Below are 6723 nucleotides of genomic sequence, written 5' to 3'. Positions count from 1 at the left end.
GCTTGCTTACCTGTGGGCTGAACGGGGAAGAAACCATAGCACCGCTGGAAATGTGTGGAATTAGTATTGGGTCGGAGTAATAAAAGGCCTTCTTCAGATTTATATGGCACTCCTGGTTGCGAGAACTGAAAAGGAATTGCTGCCGTGTCAGATCAGAGGCCTGTCAAGTTGTGAGTTTGGTTTCCCATGGCAGCCAATCAGATGTCTCCAGGAAATCTACAAGAGGAGCGTAAAAGGGAAGAGCCTCCCCTCACTAGCACCCACGAAAAACAAGGAGAAATGGCAGGGTTCCTCCAAGGAGAGAATTTGAGAACATTGGAAACTGCCTTATACTGAGTCGGACCATTGGTCTCTCTAGCTCAGTATTGTCTACCCAGACTGGTAGCATCTCTCCAAGGTTTCAAGAGGGAGTCTCTACCAGCCCTACTTAGAGATGCTGCCAGGGATTGAACCTGGGACCTTCTGCATGCCAGGCAGATACTCTACCACTGAGCTATGGCCTTGTCCTCTAAGGAAAAGCTCTTACCGTGTTCACATGTCACACATCCAAATGCAAACCAGGGTGGACCCTGCTTAACAAAAGCGATGGTTCATGCTTGCTACCGCAAGACCAGCTCTCCTCCCCTGGAGAGCCATTTTCTGAGTTGGTTTCTTCACGTCCTCGGGAATAGGCCTCGTTTGGTTTCGTGCTGTGCTCGAAAACACCGACAACCCATTTATTCCCGGCCTGCACCAGATTAGAACTTCTCTCCAAATAACATTTCAAATATCAGCTGTTGTGCCTTAATATCTCTCTCCCATAATATTCCTCTCGGCTGTGCGCAGACACACTGCTCCCTTGGGTAATTTCCTTTCCTAGGTCTTGTTGATTTTTAAGCACACACACACACCGTCTTCGCTGCTGTTGGTCTATCTTGTTGCCTCCTCGGCGTGATCTCATTAATAGAAGGGAGGTCCGTGTTCTTTATGTTCTCCCTGTTGGCTGTGTGGAGGCTTTCTTTTCTTGTCTCTCAGACTAAATTGCATCCCCGCAGGCAAGAAGCCTTCCTCATCGAACTTCGGCAAATCCACATTCGTTGAGTATCCACCACACTGCTGATACCTGGAATACCAATGTTGGGGCCACATATGAAGAGGAGATAAAACTCAAGTGGGGGGAGGAACTTAGTTGCTAATAATATATGTTTGCTTTAAAACTCATCTGACAGTTCTGCCATTTTGAGCTTGAGATGATTATACTAAGGGCTCTCTTTAGACGAGAAGATTGGGGTGGATATGATAGCTATTTAAAAATATCTAAACGGCTGCCCCATAGAATGAGGACAGGATGTGTTCTTTGGTGCTCCTGAGTGCAAGACTCAATGGGTTGAGATTCCAAGGAAGCAGATTTAGGTTAGGGATGTGCACAAAATTCAAATGAACTCATTCAAATTTGAATCAAATTTGAATCAATTTGAATTTGAATCCATTGAATAGTGGAGATTCCTTCAAATCAACCCAAATTCGGCCAATGTTGAATCAAATTCGGCCAAATTCGAATCGATTTGAACAAATCTCCACGCTATTCAGTGGTTTTGAATGCAAATGGATTTGAATTTGATTGGAATTCAAATGGATTCATTCGAATTTTGTGCACAGCCCTAATTTAGGTGAGACACTAGGAAGAATTTCTACCCTATAAGAGCTGTTCGACAGTGGAACAGTCTGCTGCATACAGTGGTAGATCTCCTTCTTTCAAGATTTTCAAAGAGAGACAAGAAGGCCATCTGACTGAGATGAAGATTCCTGCACTGAACAGGGCAATGTGCGCCGTAACAGGGCAGGATATACACTTCTATCCTGCTGTTCCTCCAAGGAGCACAGAATGGTGTCCATTGTGATGTCTCTCCTTACAACAACCCTGTGGGATAGGTTAGGCTGAAAGAGAAGCGACTGGCCCAAAGTCACCCAGGGAGTTTCATGGCTGAATGGGGATTTGAACTCCAGTCCTTCCATTCCTAGTTCAACACTCTAACCACTACACCATGCTGCTATATCATGAATCGGGAGTACTTCTGCCAATTTACTTTTCATTAGGGGGGAAGTATCAGTGGTACAAGGCACCCATTCCTTTTCATACGTCCTTGATTGTAGGCCTTTTGAAAGCAAAGGACAGTGTTTATAACTGGATATGGATCTCACTGAAGGCAATGGATAATTTCCACATTCAGCCAAAATGGAGATTGATCTAATTGCAATCTCACTGGCTACAGAGAGGAGGCAGAACTATCTGCTGGGACTTCCTTCTTTAAAGAAGGACAGCCCTAGCAGCCAATAGCAGCCAGAGCGAGGGAGGAACTTCTTCCCTCAACTCCAGTTGCTTAAGGGGGAAACTGTGGTGTCAGCATTCGGACATAATGCTGGCACAGCAGAAACTGAGTTAATGGCAGTGAAACCACATGAAAACCAAAATTACAGATTGTGAGTCGGGAGGGAAACTACAGGTCCATTTTGTTGATAAACTCTGGTTGCCCATTTTTGGACATACAGCTTCCAAAATCGGAGGTGAAGGGACTTCCGGTTTCATGTTATGTGCCAAAATGTTACGGGCCAAAATTTCCATCCATGGAGAAATGGCTTGCAATTCACAAATGGCATGCAATTCACAGGTCAAATTTTTCTCCCTATCTCCTAATAAATTTTCTAAGCTTCCTCCGCTCAAACTTCCTTCTCGCCCTCTTTTGGAATGTGGCAAAATCCACTGGTGCCTATAGATAATTTTAAAACCGTGCTATAATTGTCAAGCCCAACTGAAGATGAATGGGCAAAGCTTGACATTAAGTGGAACTAATGACCCTCTAATTCTAAATAATGAAGGAATAACTGCCCCGTAGTTTATGAGGCAGCATGGACGTTGTGCGGCAACATCCAGAGACGCTCCAGGTGCAAAGCGTTCGGTGGCTCAGAGGCCCTAGAACTTTCCGCCCCCATCGGCAGCTTCCAGTCAACGTGAAATTGCTAACTCTGCATAATCAGAAAGAAGAATCCCCTGAGCTCGAGTTGGCCCGCTCTTCGAACACTCCAGCATAATGAAAAAATAAACCTACTGTTAATAAATTCCTAACAGATCATTAATTCTCGTTCCAATTATTGTTTTAAACCCCAACTCCATGCAGAATGACGTATTGGCTCTTTCAGTAGGATGAAGCAATGTGGTGATTGCCAGAATCCCTGCGCCTCTCTGGAGTGCTGGCCATGTCTTGTTCTCCTTTGCAACCCTCCAGTGACTTCCTAAATAAAAGCCATCATTTGAAACTGGGGTTTTCCAAACGTCAGCCCCCTTTCTTGGCATATTCTTCCTTCGGCTTTGCCACCATCCATTCCTAATTCACGGTACCACAGTTCAACATGCAGAAATTCTTGTAACATGGTGATAGCCATTTTTTTTAGTTTTCCCATAATGCCATTTTTTGGTGGTGGCTGCAATTTCTAACAATGCCTGTTGCTCTCTGTGTGTGTGTGTGTGTGTGTGTGTGTGGTGGCTGCTATTTTTAATTTGTCCCATTCCCATTTATTTTAGGCCTGCCATCCCCATCCCCCACCCCCAGCCTGTCCCTTGGAACAGGGAATTGAAAATCACACAAAATCGTTGAAAATCACACAAATGGCAGCCCCAAAAATGTAAAAGAGAGGGGAAAGATTTCACCTCCTTCTCTGAACATGAACCCACATTACTCATGTATAGAGTTATCCTTGTTATCATTTTGAGACTGTGGTGGCCTGTGGTTAAATAAATAAAGTTATGAATGGTTGAATTGAGATTTGAACTTTCAGGTCACCAAAGTTTAGACCCAATTATAAGTGGGAGGTTTTCTGTAGTACAAAAAACTAGCATATTGTCAAGGTAGAGGTATCACAGGCAATTATTGTAAGGAGCAAAGGACAAGAAGTGGTCATCATCCAAAAACCAGCTGGAGTGGTTGGTACCATTTGCGGGGATGACTGTTCATTGTGCTTTTTGACAAGGCCGACACCCCTAGAGAGGGAAAGGAGGTGATAGCATTGCAAAACTTTCAGACTTCACTGTGTTACAATACCTTGATTATCCTGACCCTCGGGCCTGCAGTGGCCAAATTTGCAATGGTGTCCTAAAAGCTTTGAAAAGTTTTAAAACCACAAAAAACTACTATTAAAAGGTAGTGATATTGTCAGAGAATGGAAATGACAGTGGGCAGGATGGTCCTCCAAGGGGGGACTACAACCATTTGTTCATTGTTATCCTAACCTGTGCAAAAATGGCTGCAATTTCACCCAAATTGGTTGGGGTTAAGGATAACGAAGGGGTGATAACACAGAGAATGCTGTATGTGCAAGATGCATGCACAGGGGGCAAGATGTTGCCATAAATCATGACAAGCATCCATCCCTGAGATGGTACCAAGATTTGTGGGCCTGCCTAGTCATAGGAAAATAGGAAACTGCCTTCTACTGAGTCAGACCATTGGTCCGTCTAGCTCAGTTTTGTCTACACAGACTGGCAGCAGCTTCTCCAAGGTTGCAGTCAGGAGTCTCTCTCAGTCCTATCTTGGCGATGCTGCCAGGGAGGGAACCTGGAACCTTCTGCATGAAGCAGGCATGCAGATGCTCTTCCCAGAGCAGCCCCGTCCCCTCAGGGGCATATCTTCCCGTACTCACACATGTAGTCTCCCATTCAAATGCAAACCAGGGTGGATCCTACCTAGCAATGGGGATGATTCATGCTCACTACCACAAGACCAGCTCTCCCCGCTTGCCCTGTTCACCTGGCAGATCATGTGCATTAAATTCATCCCGAGCAGTTGAAATAAAAAACCAAAATAAACTGTCCTTTTGAAATGCAACCAGCGTCAGCCCGGAATCCACCTCGCTGTGTGTTAAGAGAAAAAGACAGCAAGTAATGGAAAGTCAGACCAGCTAGTGAATGACAGAGAGCAAAGCAGAGATTGACTAAGATAGGAAGAAGAGAGAGATACAGCGAGAGATGCAATTTGGGATTTTTCTCTGCCTGGTTTCTTCTTCCCTCATTCACATGCACCTCACCAATGCACCCTGCCTTTTCGGAGAGTGGGGGGGAGAGAAACTCTAATAATGTTCCACAGGTGAGGGAGTTATCTCGGTTTTTCTCTCTCTTTTTTCAGCCGGGCTAACACTCAGTACATGAAATAAAGGTTATCTTGAAAAATAGGCACTGTGGCTTGCATACAAAGAAGCTCTTTCCTCTGCAATGGGGAGCTTGTCTGTGAAAGGCGCCGATATAGATTTCTTTCTTGGAAGCAATGGGGAGGGGGCAGCAAGATTGGGGGGGTTGGTACGGGCCTTTCAACAGCTTTTAATAGCGACGGAATTGCCTTTTAAAGGAGGATTTGGAAGACCACTTGGTTGGCAAAAAGGGATGGATTTCCCTGGGACAGGCTGCTCTTATGCTTTTTGGTTGATTGATTAAGTGCCGTCAAGTCTGGCTATCGCTAAATAGAACCTCCAGCTTCAAGGGCAACTTACCTGTCAGGGATGCAGTTAGGGGAGAGGGGGCCCGTGTCCACCCCTCTCTCCTGTGGCCCCTTGGAGTGTGGGAGATAATGAAGAAAAATAGAGAGGGGTGGAGCTGGGGGGGGCCCTCAGGAGCTGGGGGCCCTGTGAACCCATTTGCTCAGTTATAGCTACACCACTGTTACTTGTACATATTATCTATCTATCTATCTATCTATCTATCTATTGCATGTTTCAACTGCCAAAATGGGCATATCGTGACCACTGTTAACAGCAAAGCATCAAAACAGTTGAAAATAGTTTAGAACGGTCATCACAGCAGTTGCTCCTATTCTATTCACACTTATTCCAGCCTTCTCTTGCCATGATAACTAAGTAGAACTTCCAGGTTCAGAGGCAGTCTACCTCCCAATATTAACTCTGGGCATACAAAGAGGGGAGCTCTGCTGCTTTCGTTCCCTCATTATGGGCTTCCCAGAAACATCTGGGTGGCCATTACGATACTCTCAACTTCTAGATCAGGTCTGCACAAATCTGGCCCACCAGCAGTTGTTGGACTAGAACTCCCATCATCCCTGACTGTTGGCCACTGTGGCTGTGGATGATGGGAACTGTAGTCCAACAAGGACCGTGGGATAGCGTAGATCAGCACTGCACAACTCTGGCCCTCCACTACTACTATTTATATACCACTTTTGGGGGGTGGGGGGATTGCATAGCGATTTACATAGAAAGATGAATAAGATGATTCCCTGTCCCAAAAGGCTCATGATCTGAAAAGAAACACCAGATAGACACCAGCAACAGCCACTGGAGGGATGCTGTGCTGGGGTTGGAGAGGGCCGGTTGCTCTCCCCCTGCTCAATAAAAGGGAATTACCACTTTGAAAGGTGCCTCTTTGCTCAGTTAGCATGAGTCTGGCAGTTGTTTGACTACAACTCCCATCATCCCCTGACATGGTGGCCAATAGTCAGGGAGTCGTAGTCCAACATTTGCAGGACTACATATCTCTTTTGTCACATAATGGACTTTCATTCATGGTCTCTTTATTCTGGACCCGTATTCTCTTTATTCTCGATCCATATGCAATGAGCGTTTCTCAGTTGACTTTGGAGACTGAAGCTACAGCTTTGACTTCCATCTATCCGTTCACCTCTTCCCTCCCTCTGATTTCCAGAAGTGCACGGCATGGGCATATTGCGGCCCAAAAGCCACCTT

General features: G+C 45.5%; 1 non-coding gene across 1 annotated transcript; it reads right to left on the bottom strand.

Annotated features, from left to right (window-relative positions):
• Window positions 1–431: 431 nt before the first annotated feature.
• Window positions 432–501, bottom strand: TRNAA-GGC (transfer RNA alanine (anticodon GGC)). Its single transcript has one exon. It is a non-coding gene; the product is annotated as a tRNA-Ala (tRNA).
• Between the last annotated feature and the right edge of the window lie 6222 nt (window positions 502–6723).

This window comes from Hemicordylus capensis, chromosome 17 (assembly GCF_027244095.1).
Source record: "Hemicordylus capensis ecotype Gifberg chromosome 17, rHemCap1.1.pri, whole genome shotgun sequence".
Lineage (NCBI taxonomy): Eukaryota > Metazoa > Chordata > Lepidosauria > Squamata > Cordylidae > Hemicordylus > Hemicordylus capensis.
Note: the sequence above shows the minus strand (reverse complement) of the source record. Positions and strands in the feature narration are given on the sequence as shown.